The sequence below is a fragment of the Aphelocoma coerulescens genome, chromosome 3, assembly GCF_041296385.1.
Source record: "Aphelocoma coerulescens isolate FSJ_1873_10779 chromosome 3, UR_Acoe_1.0, whole genome shotgun sequence".
NCBI lineage: Eukaryota > Metazoa > Chordata > Aves > Passeriformes > Corvidae > Aphelocoma > Aphelocoma coerulescens.
The window spans coordinates 30,140,583-30,168,039 of record NC_091016.1 but is presented as its reverse complement, the minus strand read 5'-3'; the positions used below and the strand labels follow the sequence as shown (position 1 = coordinate 30,168,039).

At 40.8% G+C, this 27,457-nt stretch overlaps 1 protein-coding gene across 2 annotated transcripts in view; it reads right to left on the bottom strand.

Annotated features, from left to right (window-relative positions):
* Positions 1-19,660: 19,660 nt before the first annotated feature.
* The window catches only part of BICRAL (BICRA like chromatin remodeling complex associated protein), a 141,673-nt gene continuing 133,876 nt past the window's right edge, over positions 19,661-27,457 (bottom strand). For both annotated transcript variants that reach the window (XR_011149741.1, XR_011149742.1), the window contains 2 exons: positions 26,710-26,863; positions 19,661-19,816 (listed from right to left, as the gene is read on the bottom strand). The gene's annotated coding sequence lies outside the window, so the exon portion shown is untranslated. The remainder of the gene's footprint in view (positions 19,817-26,709; positions 26,864-27,457) is intronic.

The following is a 27,457-nucleotide window of genomic DNA, read 5'->3' as shown; positions in this document are numbered from 1 at the left end:
AAATTCCAGTATAATCAATTTTCTACACATCATAATGTTTTAGAACAAAGGTTGAAATGACAGTGAAACTTGATTTTTATAGCTCTTTGCCTGCAGAAGAGAGAAAAGAAAGTAACAATTTATAGTGTCAATGTACACAGAAATAAATCCAAAAGCTCTTTTTGACAAGAAAGGCCACAGTAGTTCAATTCAGACAGTTAAAGGCTTTTATGTTGTTCTAGAGGACAACACATTAAAAAATATATAATGAAAAAAAAGAACATAGGAAGGTGAAAAATTATGATTTAATTTGCATTGAAGTGAAATGACCTCATAATAGAGGTTGACAAAAGAATTAAAAAGGTGCCTAATAATGCACATAAACTCCAACAGACATTCCTAAATCTGCCTGTCGCTTACAAGTAGAGAAATGCTTTTTCTCTCTCATTCTCACTTGTAATTTGGACACACATAGTGATATCTGCTGGCAAAACAGCTCACACGCATTTGTCAAAACAGCAGATGGGGAACTAAAAGCCCTGGATGTATTTACTCATTCGGGGATCCTTTCAATCTGCCTCTTTTCTGTGGTTTCTGGGTTTCCTCGAGAGGTCTGGGTGTGCTCCCTGGAAGCTAAACACTGTTGCTTTCTGCAGGAGCATGTATTATATATCCTGGTGTAAGAGAACAGCAGCAGCATTGCCAACTCAGTGTTTTACTACAGCCTTAAGTGTTTGGTGTTTTTTTTAAATCTTCAGCTTCTGGAAGCAAGAACAGATTTTTTGGTTTTGTCTTTATTGGTTTACAGGAATGTAAATTTTATCCTGTATGGTAATGAGGAAAAATTACCCAAACACACTTGAAGGCATCCGAAGCAAAACAAATAAAAGGGACTAATTATACAATATCTAGCTTTCCAAGAAAATGGTGCTAAATGCCTAGTCTCATACAGTCTTACTGAATGCCTTCTTAACAGCTTGGTAGCCTTTCAACCAAATCCGCCTGTATTTGAAATAAAAGAACAGTCAGCCACAGCTTCATATATTTATAACAGAGGGAGACATAGGGTTGCTAAGCCGTGTTTCTCAGGGAAGTACATGCTTTCACAAGTCATGACTCTGTGTGTGTGTGTGAAATCTCACAATGGCACACCATTTGGACAATTGCTCTGGAAAATCAAGCGTCTCAATTACAAAGCCACTACCATGGGACATGAGAAAGGTGGGTAAATGCACATACTGGCTGGGAGTGATGGCCCTGTACCCAGAGAAACCCTTGTGCAGTGGATTCCACTGCAGTGAACACATCATGGGGTTGGCACAGGAGGCAAACAGCTTCCTCCACATTACCCCGAGTTCTCCCTGGGAAACATAGCATTCCTCCCCAACACCATGTAACAGTGGGAGCCCCAAAAGTGTAGTTGACTGCCACAGCATGTTTTTCCAAAGGTCTGCATGCACAGATGAGCTTCACAGTCACTTGGCAGCACTATAAAACTGCTATAAGGTACAGACCCACACAAGCCCAGGCTCCCTGTAGCCCTGTGAGCTTAACAGGGGGAAATTCAAGCACCTCCACATAGGGACAAACGACTGTCATAAGCCCCTGCTGAAGGAATATGTAGGAACTGAACTTCAGAGCATGACGTTTCTTCTCCTTTTACAGAATATTCCCACATTGCAGTTGAAGCAACAGCTGTTAACAATTCACTGAAATAAAATGAAGGAAAATGTATTTACTTTGATATTTGTTTCTGAGCTGCTGATATTTCAATGATGAAGCTGCCATACATAAGTATGTGTGGATGTGAACCACAATGCCTCTGCAGACTCATCTATTGGAAAAGAATGGCATCATTCTGCTCACAGAAACTTGGATGCAAATTCCATTTTATTGCTAATTCCTGGCAGAGAGCTACAGCTCCTTATTTTACTGTCTTTCCTATGTGATGTATCACTACCCACACAGCTCTTTTGGTTGTGGTCTGCACTGTCAAACTCACAAGGCAAATCCAGCAACCCTACAGACTAAAAGCTTTTATGTTTTTACTTTAGGGTTCCCAAGTTTTTCAAGACACATTGATAAGCAAATTTTTAGGAATTTTCAAGTGATTTTCACATACCACAATATACTTATAAATATCTTCAAAAGAAACTTCTGTCTTGCTAGGTCACATATACCTTCTTACCTCTCCCTTCCTTTTGCAGAAAAGAGGGGAAGGGGGACTCTGTAAACTCCCAAGTCAGAATACACGAAACCAGTAATATTTAATCAGATCCTTGTAAAAACTTTTAGACTGAAAGAAAGAACTGGAATGAGAAAACTCAGTATAAAACTATGGAAAGATCATGCAGTAATAGATGATTCAGCTCACCTTCAGAGATTACTGTTACCATGCTACCCGGTTTCTTTTGTCTGATCTGAAACCACACTTTGGCCTGAGGATGTATTCGCTGAGCAATTACAAATAACCTAGGCCACTGACCTCCAAAAGTTGGTTCAGGACTTGCCAAAATAGAGACTTGTTAGGAAAAAAATAAAAAAGAAGGTGAACTCAGGAAACCTCAGACTGGAAGAGAAAATGGTTACAGGGGAAGGTCGCCTGCTATGAATTTAGTATCTGGATTAAAAGGCTGCTAAACAACAAGACTCTAGGAAATGAGTCAAGTTCAGAAAAAAGAGACACAAAAGATTTAAGGCAAAAAGCTGAACAGCATAGATAATGCACACTCTACAAAGATAAACAGTTCCAGTGTCTGTATATGGCTGGCTCTTACAAATGAGTGTCGGGTATGAAAGGAAACAGGAGGCAGAGAATGGGAAGAGAATGGACACTGACTCCAAGCCCTAAGGAAATACATTCAGGGCAGAAGAGAGTCAAGTATGAGAGATGAATCTTACTCCATTTTCTCAGGCAACACTATTATTAGCATCCCAAACACTTGTCTGAGGACCAAACTTATGACCACTTTCATGTCCTCAGAAAGGGTGCCCCAGCTCAATTTGAGCAGTTCCTGTGTGCAGTGGGGTAGGGATTTAAAAGAAGGAAGACTTTGGGGGAAATGGCTGCCACATGCAGAGGCTCAAATACACCGTCATAACATTTGTCTGTATGGAGGACTGTATCAGACAGTGGGATACATTCCCCATCCATTTACTTCCCATATAAACACTTCCAGTGGCATTTTTCACAGATCTGTTCCCAGAGAGCTGGTACAATTTCATGCAGTAATAACCAAGCACTGCAGCAGCAGTTCTGTGTTCAACGTACAATGACACCAATGAATTTAGGCCTATGACAAGTCTCACCAGCATTAAGCAGCAAAAACCAGTTTCAGCAGGAAATCAAAACATTTTGATTCTGGGCAATCAAAAGCTACGGAATAGTACTCATTCACAATATTGGCAGTGCTTTTCCCCTAAAATATGGGACTAACAGAAATGTTTCTTAGAAGATGTATATGTCTGCAAAGTCAAAGAGAGGAAGGAAGAGATCACAGCACCTCAAAATATGCCAGATCTTCAGTCAAAGTCTCTCCAGCAGTATGGTGGCATCATAAAAAAGCTTCTTTTAGGTGTTTCCCTCCACAGGGCAATGTGTAAATGTCTTTGGAAACACAAGTGGAGTCCTAAACCATTCATAAAATTAGTCCCTGTATGAGAACAGATGCATGCTGGTAAATACCTGAGACTACTTCTAGCATCCTACATCATTTTGTGGAGGTGACCTAATTGTTCCACAAAACTGTGAAAATATTCCCAACCTAAATTTAGCTCTTTTCAGTGTCATACCTGGAATTGCTGTTAAGGTGACCTCTTTGCAGATTTTCCATCAAGGAAAACCTTATCCTCATAGAGAGGGACAAACACTTTTGCCACTCCATTTTATGTCAGGTTGAAACAAAGCTGCATGTATTATCTGATTGAGCCTTATAAAAATGTGCAAAATCTGCACAATGGAGTTTTTGTGCATAGATGAAGTCAAGGAAATGGATGTTCTTTGGGACCTCTTGAACTTTATGTTCTCTGCATGAATGGCAGAAAACATGAGTTCTGATGGTTAGCAATTTTCTTCTGGGAGTTAAGGATATTCAGTACTCAGCAGAATTGAATTGCTGCCACAGTTTTCATTTATGAATAGGTTATCAACTCCTTTAGCATTCTCTAGTTCCACTAAAGAGAGCAGATTAACTTTGTCAGCCTCTGCACCTACAACTTTCTCTCAGAGCCTTTTATGTAGACCTGAAGGTCTGGCGCTTTAGTCTTTGAGCACCCCTTGTACAAGAACGCTACAGCCTGTATTTCCCACACTCAGATGATGTGATCCCTGAGCTCTGTGAAGCAGGCTGAGATTTTGCACACAGTCTTGTCAACACAGGCAGGATGTCAGAGAGGCTAGTGGTCAACCTGGCCAAAAAGTCTGTAAATCTTTCCATGGCATTTCTGTGAAAATTCCACCAGTAAAAAAAACAAGTGCAGAGGCAGAAAGAGTTTGCGTGGTAACTACAGTAAAAATGAAATCATACTCATTCTCCCATCCAGCATCGCAGAGACAGATCATGCTAATTCTTACACATCAGTGCTCAGTTATAATCATATTATTTGCCTTGGCAAAACAGCTGGAAAAAAACCAGAGAAATATCACTGGGGGAGAACAGGGACTTAGATCATATTCCCATGTCATTTTTTCATGATTTCCATTAAAAGTATAATTCCTGCTAATAAATTAAGACTTATAAAAACTATGCTAAGAAAACTCTTTAAGATAGAGAAAGAGAACACAAAACCCTTCCAGCAAAGATGGAACTTACAAGTCTAAAAATTTTCATGTTGCCATTTCTTTGCACTTTTGACCTTTTGATGTTGAAATAGTCATTATACCTCCTTATTCAGAAAGATATCTAGATATAAATGCATATATATATAAGTGTACATATAAAGATATATATGTGTGTGTAAAGAATACTCTCAGATTGGATATTGGGAAAGATTCCTTCACTGAAAAGGTTGTCAAGCACAGGAACAGGCTGCCCAGGGAAGTAGTGGAGTCACTATCCCTGAAGGGATTTAAAAGATGTGTAGATACGGCACTTGGAGACATGTTTAGTGATGGACTTGGCAGTGCTGGGTTAATGGGGATCTTTCCCAACATAAATGTTTCTACGATTCCAGTGGAAAAGTATTTTGGTACTGGGTGTGAGAGGTCTGGGGAGCATATTTTAAGTCTGAAATTGGACAAATAGCAGTATGATAACATATCCAAAAGTTGCTTTTGTATAGAAGAGATCCAAGGACTCATATTTCACTCCAAAGGCAAAGGAAATATAAGTTCACTCTCAGCAAAAATCCTGGGCAGCACCTACTCCCTCATGGGGGTTGTGAATCATAGGTGATGTGAAACACAATGCTACAAGAGGAAATTTCAGTGATATTTATTTTTATCATATTTATCTCAATCCTAATGTGTTATTCTTTGTACTTGACACAGGAACATGTGTGAAAGGAGACTGTCCAAGAAAAAAGACCTTTAAATTTTTACTGAAAAGGCTCACAAAGAGTAAGAAGCCCCCCCAAAAAATAAAGCAACTGCTTGGATGCACAGCACAACTGCAAGTTCCTTCGTGCAGAGTCCAGGGTTCTCTGCATTGAATCATTCAGCTGTCTACAGAAGCCAACCTCTCTGTGGGTAAGTCTTGTTAGTATTTCCATCCATCACTGCAGTGTTCTTTGATCAAGACAACAATAAAAGTCTTGGGGGATAGGAGAAAATGATCATTTTCTTGTAACAATCCTACTGGCATTAACTCATGTATTACAGCATGAAGGAGACCTGCATGGTTTGGTCCAAAGCTCTCTTTAGTCATACACGCTCCTGCTCCAGGTTCCTTAAACTCTTGTTTAAAATGCAATCTGTACTGTTTACCTAAGTATTTTACAAACAGTGTTCTCAGTATGGAAAGGTTAACAATCACTGAAAATTAGCATAACTTCAAGAATCAACTTGTTTAGAGAGCCAACTACATCTACATTCTGCTAACATTAAGCACTAATTAACAATGTCTGCTAGCACTAACATAAATCACAACTGTCCCTTTTCCTCTCCTGGCACTGCACTGGAAAATATCAAACCAGCAAAAATACTTGGAATGTTTCTTACTTCTTTTTTTTTTTAAATTTTATTTTATTAATGATAAAATATTGGATGTCAACATGCAATGCTTTGTGCATTGCATCAGACAGCTCAAACAGTAATTGTGATGAATGGGAGTGGAAGGGCTAAGGTTACAGGCATTTAAGAAGGCTCTGTGGATTGCAAATATTAGGATTGATTAAAGGTCAAATACTTTATGGATTTATCAGTGTTGTATACATTTTCTCATGACACAGAATCACTTACACTACCTAAAAAATGAAATAGAAAAGAGCTGAAAATCAGATAATTTTTAAGTCTTTAACCCATATACAGGCTTAGTCATTGAGAATAATTAATGGCACAGAAATGTTTTGATTAGTCAAGCAATAAACCAGACAACCCCCAATAACCCACCCTTCAGTAATTCTTCTAGCTTCCCCCAGGTTCATAGGTAACAGTCTTTCTCAATAAATGTTTAATATTTATTAACACACAATCTGGCAAAAGATACTTCTTAGAGTGTTACTTAAAATCTGTATTTATTTAAACCAATCACCCTTAGTCCAGAGAGGATCTTTAACCTAATAGTTTACCCATGCCCTGTCTTCATTGTCTTTCTGGGAAAACAGAGTTTGAGATGGGTATCTCTATATTGTCTTTGATGCAAAGAATTTTCTAGGATCCAGACAAGCAAATAAATGACTGTCTCCATTTGTATCACACCGGATTTGAACTGACCTTCCTGAAGTCTGTATTTCAATTAGGACAGAGCAGTAGAAGCTGGAAGCACACAAATTTGTGAGAAAGAGCTTAGGATTTGAAGCTGTTGTTTAAGAAGCTGTGCAAAGTGACTCTGCTGGTCTCACCAACATCAGGACTAAACCTTCAGCTCCAACTCTGCCTCATACTTATGGATAGTACTTACTTTAGGCAAGTGAAATCAGTTTGAGATCAGCGGCTTCATTCTTCTGCTTCAGATTCTGGTGGAGTTGCCCTGCAGAGCCCTTTTTGTTGCCTTTGGAGCTCTGCCCCCCACGAGCCCACCTGAGGGCCACATCTAGGGGTGTCTCCACGTCTTTCCAGCACAGCTGCTGCTACCCCCATGCGCATGTCCTGGCCTGGGATTTGCAGTACACTCTATCTTTTGAATTTTACTGAAAACAATGGAAGTAACAACTTGGTAGGAATGCCACCACAGTCTTGCACCTGCATTTTAGGAGAGTTTTTGCTCTGTGTATGTTTTTCACATTTACACAGTCGGCAAACAGCTGGGGAGGCTGAGCAAAGAGAGAGGAAGGAGAGAGTTTTCTAAGCCAAAGCTTTTGTTTTGCAGGTTGTTATTTGCTCCTGTTCTGAAAGGTGCTTGTAAAGATTATCTCCTCCCACACTACTGACAGTCACATTCACCAAAGAAACTCGCCAAGGTATCTGAGTTTCCCCAAAGATGGCATAAATTGCAGTGTAAGTTATCACCTAAGACTCAGAATGGAGAAATAGCCCTCAGCTTAATCAAGGGATGCCAGAAGAAAGGCCCCTGTGGGACAGGTTACTGGTAGCTACATTGCGATGTTCAACAACTGAGCAAATCTTGCTCTCAGTTATCCTGAGGGTGTGAAATTCAACCCCAAAGGCTTTGCCCCCAGCAGCACTGAAAGGGTTGTTTGAAGAGGGTGCCTGTTCTCTAGATCAATAGCAATGAGAACAGGCAGAATGTGTTGGAGGTATCCACAGACACCTCTACGAGGGAAGAAATTTTTGCCTTTGAAAAACTCCAGCATTTCTCCATTTTTCTTCTAGCAAGAAGCCCCTGGCCTGACTGGTCTCCTGAGAGTATGGACATGCACCTTCTAGTCCACAGTTTTTGGGTGCCTGCTCTAGGATAAAAGGTTTAGTTAATAGAAAAAAAAGGTAACCAAGCCTAAATTTTGGGCTCTACTAAATGCCAATTTGTTCCTAGTTAAGTTCTATTAAATTTGATAGCAACCTCTAATGGGTGGGCATACAAAAACTCAGACCTGTTTCCTCAGCAACGAAGCTTTAAAGAGTAACACCCATTTGGTAGTGTAACATTTGATTAAAGCAGGCTCAGATATCCCAACTGTAAAGGTTAAGCACAGACATGTGTGTCACACATGATGCAGTCAGTAAATGATGTAATGTTGATAGACCCATAACAACGAAAAACATTCCAACACCAGATTTTGGCAGAAAGTTTGATACCATATAAAATACAATTAAACGGCTATAACTCGCATGGCGTGAGAATCAGTGTCCTGTAAAAATAACACAATACTTATTAGAAACTTTCCAAAATATTTATTTGCATTTCAAAACAACTGTTCTGCTTTTAAAATTGCAATTTCTTAAGCAGGTTTGTACTGTGCAAGTTGGCTTTCACAGTTTTATTTTGGCAGGGTAATGCTATAAGCTGCAGGCTGTTTCTAGAACAACATTTCGTCGTATCACTGGCATTAAAAAAACCCTGCTTTTGCAGCAAGAGAGGTCTAGCATGACTTTTTTTCTAAAAATGAAATTTAATTTATATCACAGGACCCTTGCACCACTGAGAGTTTTCAGGGGAACTGAGTCATACAGTGGTCCTGATCTTTACTAGTCCATGGGTACCAAGTAAGCCACAGATTTTTAAGAAAAACAAATAGACTAACAGTTATATAGGAAATGTGCAACATGATTTTACCAAAGGCAGATCATCCAGACAGACCTTGCAACTTCATTTAGAAAATAAACCAGGTCTCCCAGACAATGAAAAATCTCACTTGTCTGCGCTTCTGTACACATTAAATATCACGGTAGAGAGTAAATTATTAGAAAAACTGGGGGAAAACAAAAACCAAACAAACTAAAACCCCACAACAAACACCCGAGTGAAAGGGACAAGGCTAACAGCAGTAACTGAGAAGTATTAGCAGCTCCACCGGAGGCCACTCATGGAGTTGTTTACAGTCAGGACTGAGCATGTTTGCTATTTACAGCCATGGCTTCAGCACAAAAACGTGAAACTGTGCTGACAAAACTTCCTGATGACCGTGGTACTGGCAGTACAGAAGTGTCAGAATGACATGTCAAAAGCCTTGATGTCCCTAACTGCGGTCAACCAAAAGAAAGTAAATTGTCTTGTATCAGATGTAATGTAATGTATTAAAGGAGAATTAACAAGAACTTCTGATGTTAGCAGTGCTTTCAGCTGCCAGAAATATTTCCTCTTGGGTTGTTTCTACGGATCCATGTTTCAAACCAATCACATAATGGTATTGAGCTGTCACTGTGATGTAACCACTCCAAAAGCTAAATGGGATGGACCCAAGGTTCATGCACAAGGTATTTTCTATAGTGAAATGAAAATGCATGAGCACTTCACAAGTTATTGCTGTGATCTCTTATGTCAAAACATATTGTTCTTGTCAACAACTTAAAGAGTGTCAAAGGAGCAGTGGAGAAATAGCTGGTGGGCATGGCCTGGGGGAAAGACTGTGTGGCACCCTAAGAAATCACCTCTCAGAAGGTGACAATTAAACAACTCAACATCAAGTAGAGGTAGGGACTGGTCTGTCTGCTCAATACAATGCAGGACAGAGCTGAAACTCCTCACACTGAATTGGGTGACCTGGTCAGAAAGCACAACCTGTCTATCACAAGACCAAGATCCTAGGCTGAAAAATGAAGTCTGTCCAAGTCCTTCTCAGCTGAAAGGTTGCTTCCATTTATTACCAAACCAAGCTGATTTAAGACTCAGCTGAGGTAAAAAGCCCATGATTAATATCTTATTAGATTTCAGTAACCCAAAGAAAAGGTGGATCTTTTTGTACACCAGCTTTCAGATTTTGACCTAGCAACTCAAAATTCATTGGGACAGCCCCATTACAGATACCTCCCTTGGCTATGTGAGTTTCTGCCTGGAAATGACAGTATTCTTTCTCATGTTCTTTCTCTAAGCAACCAGCAGACCCAAACTCAATTTGGCTGTGTATGAAGCCAAGTTTTAAAATTGCTCCTAATTGCTTTATGTGTATAGCCCAGTTAAATGACAAGGAAGGTATCCTACTTCACAGCTCCCATGCCAGCTTTACATATGCTCATAGACAAACATGATACACAGACACTCGTACACTGGATACACATTTAAAGCTCTGTGATAATGTGAGAAAAAAACACTGGCAAAGCCATCTGTGAAAGAAAAGAAATTGAGTTGTGTTGGCTCCTTGCTTTCAGATGAAGCCTACAAAACATTCTCATTCCCAGGCAATGGGATATATATGGGAATGATGATACCAAAATCCATAAAATGGGAATTGTGAGAAATCCACAGCATATGGCCAACAGTAGAAAAGAGATATTAGTTTGCATGGAAAAACAAGGAGTTTTATTGTCCTGCTCATATCATATGAAGCATGCTTAATTCATTTATTTATTTTTTTCTAATAGTCTTATCCTTTTATGTTATTACAGTGCTTCAGAAAATCTCAAGGTCTAGGGGGAAGTTTAATGTTTGCTGTTCTGGGATCATTTGAAGCCATGCATTCAAAGAGGACAAAACCACTTTTAAGTCTGCCTGTAGGAAATCTATCTTGGCAACCAGACAACTAGAATTAGTTATTAAAGGCATGTCAAATGAATAAAGACACCTCTGTAAGGAAAACCGCAAAAGCATTTACTTTTTCTAGTATGAATAGTGGGCTAATACCAAATCAGCTTTCATTTTCCACTCTCCCTTCACCTCCTAGACCAGAGGTCAGATCCAATAAAGACTAACCCAACTGAAAATCATTTCGGTTTGTTGCATCTATTACATAGCAGATGTATATTAAATAGCACTGCCTGGAAATGAAGCAAACTCACATAATCTGATGTGGCAATCTCCTTGTGGAACTGGTTCACTGCAAGGCAAAGAAGTCTGTGGTATTATTAAAAATCAGGAGGCACACCAAAAAAAGGTGGGGGGCAGTTTCCCTTGCGGGGGGGGGGGGTGGGGGGGAAGAAAAAGAAAAGAAAAAGAAAAAAATAAAAGGTAGAGCTTTCTAGTTCTGTAATGGAAATTATGATACTACAGAAAACATGTTCAGGATCAACTTCTTCCTTACACCGGGAAAATCCCCTGGAATAACCTAGTCAAGCAGTAAGAAGAAAAATAAGCATTTTCATGGTAGTAAGAGTTTGAAGGAGTGGGAACAATTCCTGATTTTACTGAAGATTTCCTATGTGATACCTTCTAAATTCCGTAGCTCAAAAGAAGAGACTTAGGGATTTTCATCTTTACTGTGACCGCATCAGAAAAGACATCTGTGCTGGGTGACTGTCATGTCTATCCCCACAGCTTTACCTGAAAATGTAAAATTTATGTACATACCTGCTACTTCAAATCTTCCTTATCAGACTATGGTTAGATTTGTTCAAGGTCTGAAATCAAGCATAAGCTTCTTCTAGACTTTTTTGTTAACATCTAATAAGAAAGAAGTCAGAAAATCCATGAGTGGGCAAATGACTGTCCCAGTCTGGTATTTGTTAAAGAAGCAACTACAGATTGTGGTTTTATCTTGATCCTGAGTCAGGAATATTTATTTGCACTAAAGTAGCCATAAAAATCAGCTTTAGCTGTAGCTACAAAAAAAAAAAAAAAAGGTAAACTGTTTTGACATCAGGTAGCATATACAGTTACTAAATTTGTCAGAACTGTAACATTATCAAAGGTCATTTTAGGAAAAATATGCTACTTATACACAAAATAATTTACCTGCCTAATCAGACACCAGGAAAGTTAAACAAAAACATGGGAAATAGAAATCTTGGAGATGGAAAAATACCAGTCCCACTTTTAGAAGTTGCAGGTTACCTATCAAACAGTTGTTTTGAAGACTTTGGTAAAAGACAAGTTCCAAACCCTATAAAAAATAAGCCCCTTTCAGTTCATGAAATTCAGTAGAACACAGCCCAAAGGAGCTCCTATCCTGTGGCCTATAAATCAGACAGAAGTTCTCCAAACTGGCTAGGAATGAGTCACTTCTTCATCACTTCCCAGAGGAGAATTTCTCAACCTTCTTCACTCACTCCTTGCCAAGCTCTAAAGCCAGCTGTCTTACATGCTATCATACCACTTGCACTGTCTCAGGAAGAAAGCTCTTCATTCATACAGCATACCAAGTAAAACACTGGGAAAAGACATCCCTGATTTCTCATAGCACGTGTTGACTTTTCTTCACATTACACTCACAGCTTAGCTCTAAGGAATTTCTCTATCACTCAGACTAGATACAGCTAACAGAGTGAATCCAGCTGAAATTCCTGTTCAATTTAACTCTTTGGAGCCCAGAAGCACTAGGAAGGGTGTTCTCTTCGGCCTCTCTCATGCCTACCCATAAACAACAAGAAAACATCATAAAATCCTCCAGTTTGGCTTCCATGGTCTCTAAAGCAGGTAGAACAGAGCATATGAAATTAACCCAGCTGTTCTGGTATTAGAATCATCGCTTCTGATTTGCCAATAGGTCTCCAGTGTCAACTTGAGAAGGCCAAGAAATGAAGAAGACACCACTCATTTGGTATTTCATTAACTTTGATTTTTCCAGCAATAATCATTGGTCCTGAGGAGACTGATAAGTGCTCAGCATGTACCTTCATCTCTGCATTTCCTGGTATTATCACAGCACCTTGATGTGAGACCTGAGCTCTAGAGGCCTAACCTCAGTTGTTGTCCACATCCTGGAAAGGCACAAAGCCCCATTTCTGAATCTTAGTGCTTTGATAATGTAAAATTCACTCTAAAAGGTGTTCAGTACTTCCAGCGGCTCCCAGGCTTTCAGCAAGACAGGATATACTTGTGTATGTCTTCTTGGATGTATATGGAGATACAATTTTGTGGTAATCTTCACAGCATATCAAAATAGCCTGTTGCTCTTTCACAGTCCTACTTTGACTTGGATTTGGGGGCAAAGACCCCAGTGTCTCAGCCAGAAACTGTATCTTTAGACTCAAGATGAATTCCTTCCTAAGCTTCCATAGAGGCTATTTTGTGTCCTGAAACATGAATTACCATCAGTTCTAATATGCCTTTATTCATATGAATCTTCAAAATTTTGAAAATCTACCTCATAAAGCTTTTCATCTCTTTTGATACCTTTGTAGCACTCAAATTTCAGCTGAACCATGGGCATGGAAATAAATATGATGCCCCTGGTGACTCTCTCATGGGCTTCATTGCATACTTACTCGCAAAACACAAAGTTGGTTCTGTATATTTCTGAAACTCTTTGTTAAAACAGTGAAGGTGCTTCTTGCTTTGAAAGCACACACAAACAAAACCTGCTGCATACTGGCAGCCCATGGTGCTACTTTACTCTTTTGACTTCAAAGAAGTCCCCATTCAAAAGATGAGTTCATTGGGCTCACAGGGAGAAAAATACTTTTACTAAGGAAAGAGGTATCCCATTTAAGGAAGCCTGAAGGACATATGTTTACTAAGTGGACAAAAAAATAGTCTAGCTTCTCTTGTGAAAATTAGTGAGAGTGGTACTCTGCTCCATAGCATTGTTCTGTTTACAGTGATCTTTTCATGCAATGGCCACAGTTCAAGGCTTAGAAGGAGTAGACACAAGATTATTTTGATTTTAGCATGCTGCTTATCACACACTTATTTTTTCTGTCAAACTTGATTCACAACCAACCAGAGGTATCACATGAGATCAGGCAAGGGAAGAAGGCTCCTAGCATTCCCCCCTTTTCCTTTCCATAGGGCACAGCACAAGGAATGGCACTCTTTCTTTTCAACAGATTATACCAAACTTGCATGTTATTACAGCTCCACCACGGAGCATATGCTTAATTTCCTGTGCATCCGCAACATACCGGGGCTGAGCAATACAGCCTACAGGATTTTCTCACATACCAAGACAAAAAGGAACCATGTAAGTTGTCCAACAGATGTCTGCTGTTCAAGATATGTTTTTAATCACAGAAGGACAAATCTAATAAACTGAGAATTTTCATTATGCATTTCAAGTTGTTGTCTCTGGTGCCTACAATGGCATTGCATATCTGTTGGGTTTTTACCTAACAGCAGTGATTTAGAAAAGAGAAAAAATGAGTGCACCCAGAAGTCACTGCTGTTCCCCTCATTAGTATTTCGTTGGTTTAGAAACAGGGTAAACTAAAATTCATGTGAAAGAGCCTATATATGCCATATTAGATTAATAAAATTAATGCCCTAGACTTCTGAATCCCCTTAACTTTCATTGATGTGCCTCTCTCTAACAAGTTTAAACATTTTTTTCATTACAAGCTGGCCTGCAGAAAATGAATCCGTGCTTGAGTTTTAGACCACTCTGTCTAGCTTGTTTGCCAAAATAAAAGCAAATAATAATAGAAAAAAATAATATGTGCTTGAAGCAACTTGTTCATAGCATTATTGATTGAACATGACACCTCAGAGAAGGCAGTATGTGAAGAACTAAAACTTGGCCTTTAGTCAGTAATATAAAACTGTGTTCTACATCATAATCTGCCAGACACAACACTAAGTAAGGGTCTTTGGGGAAAGAAATTGCAGCATCATGCATTATCAGAGCAGTGCAAGACTGTAGGGACAAAAGTTATCATTAGGGAAAGAAATTGTCATATTATGCATTATCAAAGCAATAAAATGAAGGTATACTCAGGTTTTACTCTGTAACTCAAGTGATTTTTAATAAGGTGGTCTTCTAAAACTCAAGAATGATTTCTATTATTCTTAACTGAGCTTTCTTCTCATTTTCACTTAAAAAATGAACATTTTCTAAGCAGAAAATACCTGAGTTTTTCCAAGCACAAACATGGTCGTATTTCATATCCACCACCTCTTGTCACTGCCACTGGAAAGGACAAACTGTATCTGCCAAGCTGTAAACTGGACAAGAAGCTCAAAATGGTAGCATGAAGACAGCACTGGCACCAATGTGATACCAAAGGATTTTATACGCAGAGTGGTTTTCTCACATTTTTAATCATAAATTAGAACTGTGAGAGGCTGGCGCGGTTAGCAAATAGATTCTTAAACTTTATTTTTAAATCTTTTAAGCTCTACACAATCCCTAAGCAGAAGACCCAAAACAAACAGTAGAGGTAAGTGCTACTGACCACAGAAGTCCTACAGAAGCAAAATATCTACAGGTTTTAAAACTGGTTATAAACAGTGTTGTGTTTGGGTCACACAGAGCCTATTTCAGGGACTGCGATTCTAGTGCAGTTCAGTACATATTTAACAAAAAGTTAAGTTATGAAAACAGAAATCATTGTATGTTCATCATTTTTAAGTTAGTTCTATATGCTGAATGATGGATTTCTGTAGCCATTGCCCTCTTATGGCCAAAAGGAATTCTATCCTACTGCTGCTTTATTTTCTAAGTGGTAATTCATTGCTGAAATATTAAAGGACCCATAATGGCAGTAGAGCATCATAAGAATTAAATTTTCCAATGTGTGGGTACTCCTAGTCTGGTAATTTACTACAAATGCCCTACAAAATGGCAGGAATTTCCACTGAACAGGTTTGATGATGCTACTGGAGTTTTCACAAACTTCAAACTTTTCACGGACTACTATGACATTGTGGAATCCCAAAAAAAGGGCTAAACCTCCCACTGCATGCTATAGTCTCCTTTATATTTTTGTCTTTGTAAGGCTTTTTCTTACCTGAATATTTTACCTCAGCCCTGGACCAACTGAACAGTTCTACACTTCCACTCAAAAGAAAAAAAAGAAAAAAAAAAAAAGGCACATTTATTTTGCATTTCAGTTCCCTGGTAGTGCACCAACACTGAAACTCCTTGATGCTGCAGGAGGAGTGGAGGAAAGATGATTGCTTCAATTCAAACCATGTGACAGTCTCTAGCTGCACTGGTGCCTCTTGCTCTGTTCAACAGCCTGATTTCAGAAGACTGTTTGAAGAAGTAATGCAATCCATTTGCTGAGTTTCTAAATAACAAGAGCTGACAGCCCTGTGCTGCAATAGCTGTACATAACACTGGTGATGAAGCTTTACTCACAGCATTGTTATCACAGGGGAGGGGGCAGCGAACCTTGTTTTTCAGCAGCTCCATGCCCTTGAATTCATTGTTTTTCCTCCCTTGTACGTGCTCCTTCCTCAGTAAAGTGTGAGAAGTCTGCCAAAACAACAGCAGAACATGAATAGTGTCAGAGCAGACCAACACTGCTGGCAAAGCTGTGACAGCCATGTGTGGCACCTGAGAGCCATCAGAGCTGTTTCTGAAGGTGAACTGGATGGATGACAGCCATGCTTCAGCACCCAGATTACACAGCACTGCCTGTTCACCTGCTTGTATTTTTCTTTCCCATGTTCAGGTTCTCACATGAAAACCAAGGGAGCAGATTTAAATTTGAGCAGGAACATGAAACAGAGTTAAAGAAGGTAAGGACTTGCACCTTAAGAACACATGCAAGAACACTGCCCATCAATTGGGCAGACCCTGATTTTCTTTCAAGACCAGCCAGGTACCAAGCCAGGGGTTAGTGTGCATGTACAGCCCACCAGGTAAGAGCAGACCTGACACCAGTGCACAGCAGTGTGAGAGCAGACCAAAGGGATCAGGGGAAGCTTTTGTGTACAGCTCCTCTTGCTAGCCAGGAAAAACCACAAAAGACAAAGATTTCTCTCCGTCTACAGTGGTGACAGAATTCGGGGGACCTCTATGGCTCCTTAACATTGTGTGTTTATTTTCTCCTGTTATAGGACTTTATTTTGAAAAAGATCTATTTCCTAACTTGGCAATGTGCTACTTTGCAGCCTGCACTCATCCAAAGCAGCTTTTGTTGAAGCAACAGTATTATATGAGAAATCACAAGTGTTGCTATGAAATAATAGTCTGGTAAAGAATGGTGAATTAATTCTAATGACAAACTAGAAGTGTTTTAGAGGATTGTATAGTAGTGTGTTCTACCTTTGACATTTACAATCTATCATTTCGTTAAGACACTGCAAAATACAGAAGTGGACTGTCCTGCCATTTACAATTTAGTTTTCCTGTTCCACTGAACTGCAGTATTTCTACTGTCTCTATACAGTGCTTTAAGATTATGCAAAGTCACGTTTATCTGGAAATACTTTTTGTTATCCAAATAGTTTAGATAAACTGCAATAACACCAGCAATCCTTAAATGTTTCCAGAGAACGTGTTGAATACTTCTCACTATTCAAAAAACAAGGTCGCATGTCTGGTTCAATAAGACCCCAGGCTTATGGGCTGCCATCTGCCCACCACACCAGTTCATCTGGCACATCACCACTTTCTAGTCACATAAACTACTTCAGTGCTTGGTGGCTGCTCTAACCATCCTTCCCCTCACCCTCTATGTGACAACATGCCTCAGATTTGTGCCTCAAGCTATGCATGTGCCTGCCAGCCCTGCTGTCCGTGCAGCAAAGAGCTCCTTTGTGATCGAAAGGCAGGTCTGCAGGTGGCTCCAGATGACAGAGTGGAGGTTAGGCACCAATGACACATCCTACAGATAGGGGTACTCCCAGGATTCATGCAAAAACAGCTTTGTTAAAACTCATAGGCAAAATTATTTTTCTCAAAAAATATATTTCCTTTGAAATTGTTTTGACAGGAACTGTTTTGATAAGGACCTCAACAATGTGTATAAATACCTGTAGGGAGGACACAAAGGAGGTGGAGCCAAGGAGTTTCCAGTGGTGCCCAGTTAAAGACAGGAGGCCTCTGAACGTCAGGAAATACTTCTGTACTCTGAGGGTGACTGAGCACTGGCACAGGTAACCAAGAGAGGTCGTGGAGCCTCCCTCACTGGAGATACTTGGAAGCCTTCTGGACATGGTCCTGGGCAACTGGCTCTGCTTGAGTAGGGAAGCTGGGCCAGATGACCTCCACAGGTCCCTTCTGTGAATCTGCAATGAGAATTTGAAGGAAACTTTAAGTCCATTCTGAAATCCACCCAAGACACATACAAACTCTACAAAGAATTTCTGTACAATCTTGATGCTCATTGATTGCCCACCTAAACCAGGAGTGGGACAAAGTGACTTACTACATCCCAAAACAAGTTCTTCTCTTGCAAGAGCACATAAGATAGAAACAATTCCCTATTTAGGGTCTTGAGACTTAATTCAAGTGCTCAGTTCATGAATGATGTTGCAGACAGACATAAATTAACTCTCGCTGTTCTCCAGTGAGTAGAGAGACACAGAGGTTATACACACTGAGGCTTTGCTTTCATCATGGAGTAAAGGTTTGTGTTTTACCATGGACTGCACAATTCAGCTCAGTGACATTTTGCTGCTAGAAAAATCACGAGGAGGCACCATATGGGGCTTACCTAGCTGGCAATAAAAACTATGATTATGTTGTCTCCATGGAGATTCACTGCAGACAGCCAAGATGCAGCAGCCAATAATTATCTGTGGGATGTTTTTTAAGTAGTGCAGAAAAATTGTACATCCTATTGTAGGATGGCTAGATAACAGGACAGTAAAGGCTGCTGTGAAAATAAGCTGAGAATTAACCTTTTGCCAAGCCCCAGCTATGGTGTCCTTACAAATTCGTATCATCACTTTTGAGACTTTGCTGGCCTTCTGTGACTTTCTGAGCAAGAGATCATACACCCACCTCTTCTCCTGTGTCATGTAGTATATGAGAAACAAGGCTGGGATTGCTGATGCTCACTGGCTCCCCATCAGTGATTCCCATGTAGAAAGACCCAGGTATGGTCTGGTAACTTCCACTTTCTGCAAGAATTCTCACCTTAGCTAGATATACTAATGAAACTATTGTTTTCAAAACTGCTACTTTGAACAACTTAGAACTTCCAGAGTTTAAAAACAGATCAAACACTATGACTCTAAATCCTACTGTAACTCAGACTAAGGAAACCTCATTACCTCCAGAGCTACTACTAATTGACAATAGTGTAAGAGGAAAGATTAGCTTCTAGCTGTAATTAGAAAATGTCTCTCTTGTTGGGAAACATCAGAAAGCTGATCTCAAAGATAGAACGTTTTTAAATCCAGATTAGTCCCATGAAAAGATCTGCACACATTTGTCCCACTAACACTTTGATGGAGCAATTCAGACATTGCAAGAGTAATGTTTTTTGACCTTTTAATCAATTCCATTTTGCAACTACTCCATCTGAGAACCACAGGACTCATTCTCTGGAGTCAATGGAAACTTTCTGTCAAATAACCATCTGCAGGAAGAGACAAAACACATAATGACAGGATAAGTTTGTGGAGAATCTGAAAGGATTGAAAAAATAAATCTGGACCTGAAAGCAGATGAATTAGAACAAAGGGACCCAAGAAAAATGTAAGGCAGCAATTAGGGCTAGAAAATTAAAAATGCTGAGGAATGTAATCAAACAGGACAGTCTAATCAATGGAAAGTATGCCACTTGCTCTCTGGGTAATTGCATCCCTCCCCTTTTTTGGTTTGGTTTTTTTTTTTTGGGGGGGGAGGGGGTTTGTGGTGGTAGTAACAGCCCATATTTAAGATAATTGCATTCCCATAAAACTCAGAAGTCTAGGACTACCATAATTTTAATATTTGTCACATGGGACTTCGTTCTCATTCCCCTGAAGTCAACAGCAGCTGACAGTCATTTCAGTGGAAGCAGGGTGTCGTGATTTGACACTGGCCCAGCACCAGGCACCCACAAGAGCCATCCATTCACCTTCCCCTGCCACAGCTGGGCAGAGGAGAGACAGGAAAAAAAAATGAACAAAGGCTTCATTAGTTGAGATTAGGACCAGGAGAAAACACTTCAAGGGCAAAACAGGCTTAACTTAAAGTTACAAAGTGAATTTATTACTAACAGCGTCAGAGGAGGATAACAAGAAAGTAAAATAAGCCCTTAGAACACCTTTTCTCCCAGCCCCTTCCTCCCTCCCACCGACAGCGCAGGGAGACTGGGCACGGGGGTTTGGTCAGTCCATCACCGAGATTTCCTCCTGCTGCTCTGGGAGAGGAATGTTCCCCTGTGAGGCCGTGGGCTCCCTCCCACAGGAGACAGACAGTTCTCCTGAACTTCCCCGGCGTCAGTCCCCTGTCAGGGGCAGCAGCCCCACCGCCCCTGCTGCAGCCTGAGCCCCTCCCACGGGCACACGGCCCTCCCAAAACTGCTGCGCCGGGGGTCTCTCCTTCCACGGGGTGCAGTCCCCCGAGGCCAGGCTGCTCCAGCCTGGGAGCACGGCCCTCCCTCTCCACCGGGTATCCCACTGGATCACAGCCTCCTCCAGGCATCCACCTGCTCCAGCACGGGCACCTCCCCCACGGGCTGCGGGTGGATCTCTGCATCCCCCATGGATCCCCACGGGCTGCGGGTGCATCTCTGCATCCCCCATGGATCCCCACGGGCTGCGGCTGCATCTCTGCATCCCCCATGGATCCCCACGGGCTGCGGGTGCATCTCTGCATCCCCCATGGATCCCCACGGGCTATGGGTGGATTTCTGCATCCCCCGTGGATCCCCACGGGCTGCGGGTGGATCTCTGCATCCCCCCTGCATCCCCACGGGCTGTGGGTGGATCTCTGCATCCCCCCTGGATCCCCACGGGCTGCGGGTGGATCTCTGCATCCCCCATGGATCCATGGGCTGCGGGTGGATCTCTGCATCCCCCGTGGATCCCCACGGGCTGCGGGTGGATCTCTGCATCCCCCGTGGATCCCCACGGGCTGCGGCTGCATCTCTGCATCCCCCATGGATCCCCACGGGCTGCGGGTGGATCTCTGCATCCCCCCTGGATCCCCACGGGCTGCGGCTGCATCTCTGCATCCCCCATGGATCCCCACGGGCTGCGGGTGGATCTCTGCATCCCCCATGGATCCATGGGCTGCGGGTGGATCTCTGCATCCCCCCTGGATCCCCACGGGCTGCGGGTGGATCTCTGCATCCCCCATGGATCCCCACGGGCTGCGGGTGGATCTCTGCATCCCCTGTGGATCCATGGGCTGCGGGTGGATCTCTGCATCCCCATGGATCCCCATGGGCTGCAGGGGCACAGCTGCTTCCCCATGGTCCTCCCCATGGCCTGCAGAGGCACCTCAGCTCCAGCACCTGGAGCACCTCCTGCCCCTCCTTCTGCACTGCCCTGGTGTCATCGTGTTGTTTCCCTCGCATGTTCCCACCACTTCTTCTTCTCTGACTAGAATCCAAAACCTTGAGACTTTGTTTTGATTTTCCTTTTAAATATGTCATCACAGAGGCGTTACCAACCTCTCTCATTGGCGCAGTTTTGGCCAGCAGCATGACCATCTTCAGAGCCATCAGCCTTTGGCTCTGCCAGACATGGTGGAAGCTTCCAGCAGCTTCCTCACAGGAGCCATCTCAGTGGCCCCCCTGCTACCTAAAACCAGGCTGTGCCAAACAAATACACAGGGAAAAGTGGACTTCTAGCACAAACTTCTAGCACAGCTCCATGATCTTTTGGTTTATTGCCTTTCCCTAGAAGGAAGAATTGTCTGATGACACAGACACCTGAGCAGTTCTCCCCAGTAGTGTGTCCTCTGCACACATCATGCCCCATCTCAGTCTGCTGGGACTGCCACTTACACAGAAGTGGCGAGGAGACAAAAGCTAAGTATAAATCTTAGAGACAAGTAGGACAGAAACATTTAAATCTACTTATCAAACAACTACATCAGTGGCTGCTATTTGCCAGTTCATCTCTGGTGCGTTTATCCAGAGAGATGGATTTAATCCCTTAGAAATGCTCCTGATCTCAGCACCTGAACCAGAATTTAAAGGTGTGATTTTCAATCAAGTTATTTAGTGTAATCCAACCAAAACTTAAATGCAAAAATGATAATTTTATTTTTGTTTTTATCTACAGCTCCCAGCACTGTAGATAAAACCTAGATACAACCTTTAGGGGAAGATACATTTATGTTTGGTAAATACATCTTACACACTTATTTGTTGTCTCGTGTGCTAATAAATCATGCTAGTTCAAGCACTTCTGCAGTGACACAACCACTCAAAGAGGAGCTAGACCAGTACAAGAGCAGTGTTTTGTGCAACCTTTAGGATTTCAGGTCCAGTAGTTAGAAAGAGTTGTAATTGTTATAAACCCCAGCAGAAACACACTCCTGAGTACACTGGGCCACTCTTACTGTACAACAACATCCAAATCTCCATGCCTATGATCAAACACTCCAACAGAAAATCAAGTACTAATAACAGGGATACTATTTGGACTTACCATATTTTCCTGGCTAGCAGACTAATGCCATTGTCCTTATGGAAGATTATATAGAGGTTTAATTAAAGCTACCATGTTTTAATAATGGACTTCTTTAATAGAAAAGCTGCTTTGGAGAAGGACAGTCAGTTTAAATGCCAGTCTGTGTCTGGGACCTTCATAAAGTTCTTTTTGTACTTAATACTTGTAGCCAAAACAACAATCAAGCCTTTGTTAATAATCTCTCTGCAACAGAAGAATAGCAGTGAAACTGTAGAAGTTAACTCTTTCATTCTATATCCTATTATTGATTCCAAATTCAAAGCTTTTTTCAGCTATAGCAAAATAATAACCTTCAGTGGATGGTATACCTCCACAGAAAGCAGTCAGAATCTGACCATCTAAGCCAAGATTTGACTAATCCCAAACTGTTTGCAGGACTAATCAAAGTAGGCTAGAGAAAGAAAATTACTACTGGCTATCCTGATTTTAAGAAATACCTGTCTTAACAACAGTATTATATGCTATAATCAATATACTGATAGGTAATTAGAAATCAGTTTGTGTACGACTCTAATTCTGAATGATAAGACAGTATCATTGGGATACAAATATGCTGAAAGTTAGGATGATTCAAAAATGTACATCTGCAACTACCTGGAGACTGACATACAAAAGGCTCCAACATCTAGAAACTCCTCATATCTCCTGCAGACTTTCTAAAGCCTGCTTGCCCTAGAACGAAGAACACTGTGCAATACCACTAAGTGAAATCTAAAAGCAGTTTTAATCTCTGCTTCCTATCAACCAGCGATTGTTTTTACTTCAGTTTATCTTAATTTATTTCTCTTCTCTTTTCCTTGGTCTCCCTCTCTCTTTCATTCTCCCACCTAGAACGGAGAAGACTAATTTTATTTTAAATTTACTTTTTGATAGAAAATTGCTTCTCTCTGCTGTTCATTCCGTTCCTTTGAACCATACTCATCCTGATATAGTTATTCCCATACACTTCCGTCATGTGGGATTGTGTTTCCAGTAAGTCTCCCAAAAGCACTGTAATATTTACTAGCACACATTTTATGTGTGATTGTATTTATATTCAAGCCTTTTGCACGTACACATCTATGCAGACCTTGAAAAATATTGCAAGTGTTTTTCCTCAGCTTTTTAACAATTTGACCCTTTTGGTGTTGCCTGCTTTAAATCCCAGTATGGCTCTGTTTTCATCCATATCATTATAAAAACAGCACAGAAACCTTAAAATAACCAGATGCAAAACCCACCAACCAAAACATTCCTCTAGCTAGTTGGAAGAAAAGCATTGAGGTACAGGTAGGTAGATAGATAAATAGATAGATAGATAGATAGATAGATAGATAGATAGATACACAGATTCTGAATTACATCTTAACTAACTTTTATTACCATCCCTATTAGCAGTATGATAATTCATTTACCTTGAAAAGAAGCAAGGTGATTTAGTCTCTGGGGTATTTATAGATATCAATAATATTAAGAATTCTTTTAGATAAACTTTTTTAAAAATTAGTCTTAAATGCAGTCATATTATATGTAGGATTTATGTGAGGAACGCACTAAGAGCAAAATGTGACAATAAAATTATGTCAATTGTTTAAAATAATTTTAAGTTAAACTGAAGTTCCAGTCTGATGACTGTTTGTTCAGTCATTCTTCCTTAGCTTTCAGAACAGCAGCTCTTCACAGGTAGGCAGTATACAGGCTTTAATATCTAGAAACACATAGAAGAACTGTATGCAAAATAAATAAAAGTCAATCTCAGTAGATGCTACAATCTAAATTTTAAAAAGTACATATTTCACAGCATCTTTTCAAGCTTCCCCAATCCAAAGAGAATGTAGAGACTTGATTCCAAGACATAATAAAAGAAAGACAGCTTTAATAAATAAGCTTAAAATCAAGTTCTTAACTCATCTGATGGGTTACTGCATCCTTTGTAGGACTCTGGATGAGCAGACACCATCTTGCTGGAAAAGCAGACACCCAGAGTGGGTCATTTGGTTAAGTAAGTCTTTTAAAAATGTGGTCAAAACATTAAAAATAAAATAAAATAAAATAAAATAAAATAAAATAAAATAAAATAAAATAAAATAAAATAAAATAAAATAAAATAAAATAAAATAAAATAAAATAAAATAAAATTACTGACACATCCTTTTAAGAAACAGGGCTGCCTGTATATAGGCAGTGCTGCCAAGTTATATAACAGATATACACAGAGCAGCAGAATGAACATATTTGGAAGGCACAGCAAAATGGTACTAAATTGTGCAAAGCTATTAGAACTGAACTTTTGCATTCTTTTCAGATTACTGAACCATGCATGGCTATTCAATTTTTTTCAATTACAACATTGTGCAGAGCTATATATTTCAAAGTGCTTCTCTAGGAACTAATATATAGTTCAACCAGGGTGGTATCCACAGTGTCACCACCAAGGGCAAATGGATAAAGTTACTAGAGGGAATTATTCTTTTGTGGCAGGTTGATTTAGTCTTTTTAAATGACAGCAGCTGAACAATCAACTCTTATTTGTTTCTGTTACTAATAGGGAGGTGTTAGGCAGGTCAGCCTTGCAATAAAGATTTTCTGTGAGAAGAAACTGCCAGTCTTGATAACAAAACTACAACCTTGATAATGGTAAGTAGAAAGACCAAGCAGTCCCTGAAGGTGTTTGAATCCATCATTGAAAGTAATCTATCTGCTGTGTTTAGGGGCATTGCTTTAGTCAGCAAAACCAATATTTATTTTCCTTACAGTTAATCAACTCTAAAATTAATTTAAGTAGAGACTGATGTTTGAGAACAGGAACAGGGACTCCAAAAACCAAGGGATTTGTAGTAAGTGCATATAGCACTAAAAATAAGCCCTAATAGCTAGGTATTTGAGAGAAATAACTTACCTCTATTTACATATTTGAAAAACAACCATAATGTTGCATACAGAGCATGCAGTGCAATGCCCTGCCCCTGGGCCAGCAAAGAGCAACTGGCAAAAATAAACCTAAATTAAACTCTCAGTAGGATAATCACAAACAGATCATCAAGGCAGTGGTTGCCAGTTCACCAGCAGCTTGGGATGGACCTTAACTCTAATTGAACTTACTGGAACCTGGAAATTCCCAGTCCTGAAGGCAGAGGTTGCTCCCCAGGGGCACCAAGGCTAGCTGTGCTGCACAGCCTGCATGGAGGGAGGGAGGGAATCCAGCTGCCCTGCTGGGGTCCAGCATGCCTCATCCCTTCCTGCATGGATTGGGCTGCAGCTCCCATCCAATGGCCATGAGAGGGGGTATCAGGCAATGTTTCTGTGTGGGAGCACTGTGGGGCCAGCAGAAGTTCTTCAGGTGAAACCAAGCTTGTGGAAAAGCCTAGCAGCCCAGCTCAGCTCTCAGGAGCAGTCCTCTGAGCAAGGCTGGGCCTCAGAAAACCTCACCCCATGCTAGCAAGTTGAGCCAAATTCCTCCATTTCCTTGGCCAGTTCAACCCAAATTTGTCACCATGACACCACAGTTCGGCTGCTTGGTCTATGAGGAACGCACCTACCATCAAAGGTAGTCCTCAGACCACTTCTTACCCTGCAGGGAACATTCCTGTTACCTGAAAATGAGTTCAAAGGCTACAGTTGGGTAAATCCCTTGTATTTCCAGTGAGGATACCCTCTTGACGTGGTTGACATAGTTTTGGTCGAGTAAAAGATACTTTTTCCCCCAAATGCAATTACAAATTTTGTCATCATCAACTTTTTACTCATTTATGCCAAGAGACCCATGTGTTTACATTTCACCTATTGTTCCCTCCAGCCTTTCCTGAAAGCCCCAGTCTGTTGACCCCATCTCCACACTGTCTACACCTAAACTGAAAGTGTTACCCTGAAACTGCCCTGCAAATAAACATCACGACATTAAACAGAGTGGTGTTTCTCAACCTGCATTCTCCTTTGTTTAGAAGTTTTGTGCCTACTTCAGACTCAGAGGAGGCTCCTGCATCATGTTTTATGCAGCTATGCAGTTTGGCTGAATAGCAGCTCTTGGCTCTGTACTCAGTCCTTGCCCTGGTTATACCTCCAGCCAACAGTTAGCAAACTGTTTCCAGATTAATTTATCTCCTTGCCTAGTGTTCAGTGCTCCCCTGAGCAACTGCCCTTGTTTAGTGCCACTTTCATCACTCCCCCTCCTGCCTGCTGTGCACTCTCCATGAACACTTCCAAACTCTCTCCAGGTGATGGTAGTTTCTCCAGTTACTAACCCCCCTTCCAAATGTCAGGCATCGCTGGGACTCAAGATTGCCAAAAAAACGAATGACAAGTCTTGGGCTTCAGCTGCCTTGGGATTTTCTGCCTTTTCTTTGTAATAATTTAGATTCACCAAAATATCCAGACAGGCATCCTGGTTTTTCTCCAGAAATTTCTTCTGAGGTCTGCCCAGAAAACTCTGAACTCTGAATAGGCTTCCTTGAGACCTCTTTCAGACCAGTATTCCTCTCTCAGCTTTTTCTTCTCAATATTGATGTGGATGCCACCTGCAATTGCCCAGAGCAAAGGAGATATTGTTAAAGAACTTCTTCATCCATTAAATCAGTTTCTAACTGATTGCAAACCGAGTTTGCCCATCACACAATGGGCTGTAGCAAAGGCCACCATTCCCTGTAACCACCAAATGTTCTAACCACCACAGTGACTAACAGGGTGAGGTCCTTTCCCTTTCCTGCCTTTTGAGGATAAATGTTCCCTGCTCTCATAAGACATCCCTGTGTTGCATACATCATTCCATCCAGGGTTATCTGGAACCTGAGGAGAAGAAACAAAGCAGACATTTATTTAGGAATGATGCATTCCTCACACATATTTCTGAACTGTGTGCACAGAATCTATCCTGTTTTGGCATCCTCTTTTTTTATTTTTATTGTTTTAGGTATTTTTAAAACAAAGCCTCTATCTGGGGCTTGAAAATACATGACATTTCAGTGAATCACTTGCAAATCCTAGGTCGTGCCCAGGACTTGAAGGATTACATCGGGCTGGAGGGTGCTGGACTATACTGGGTTAAAGAAAGATGATGTGAAAAGTTGGGCTTAAATGGCTGAATAAAGAGAACTGTAAGAAACCTGTATTAT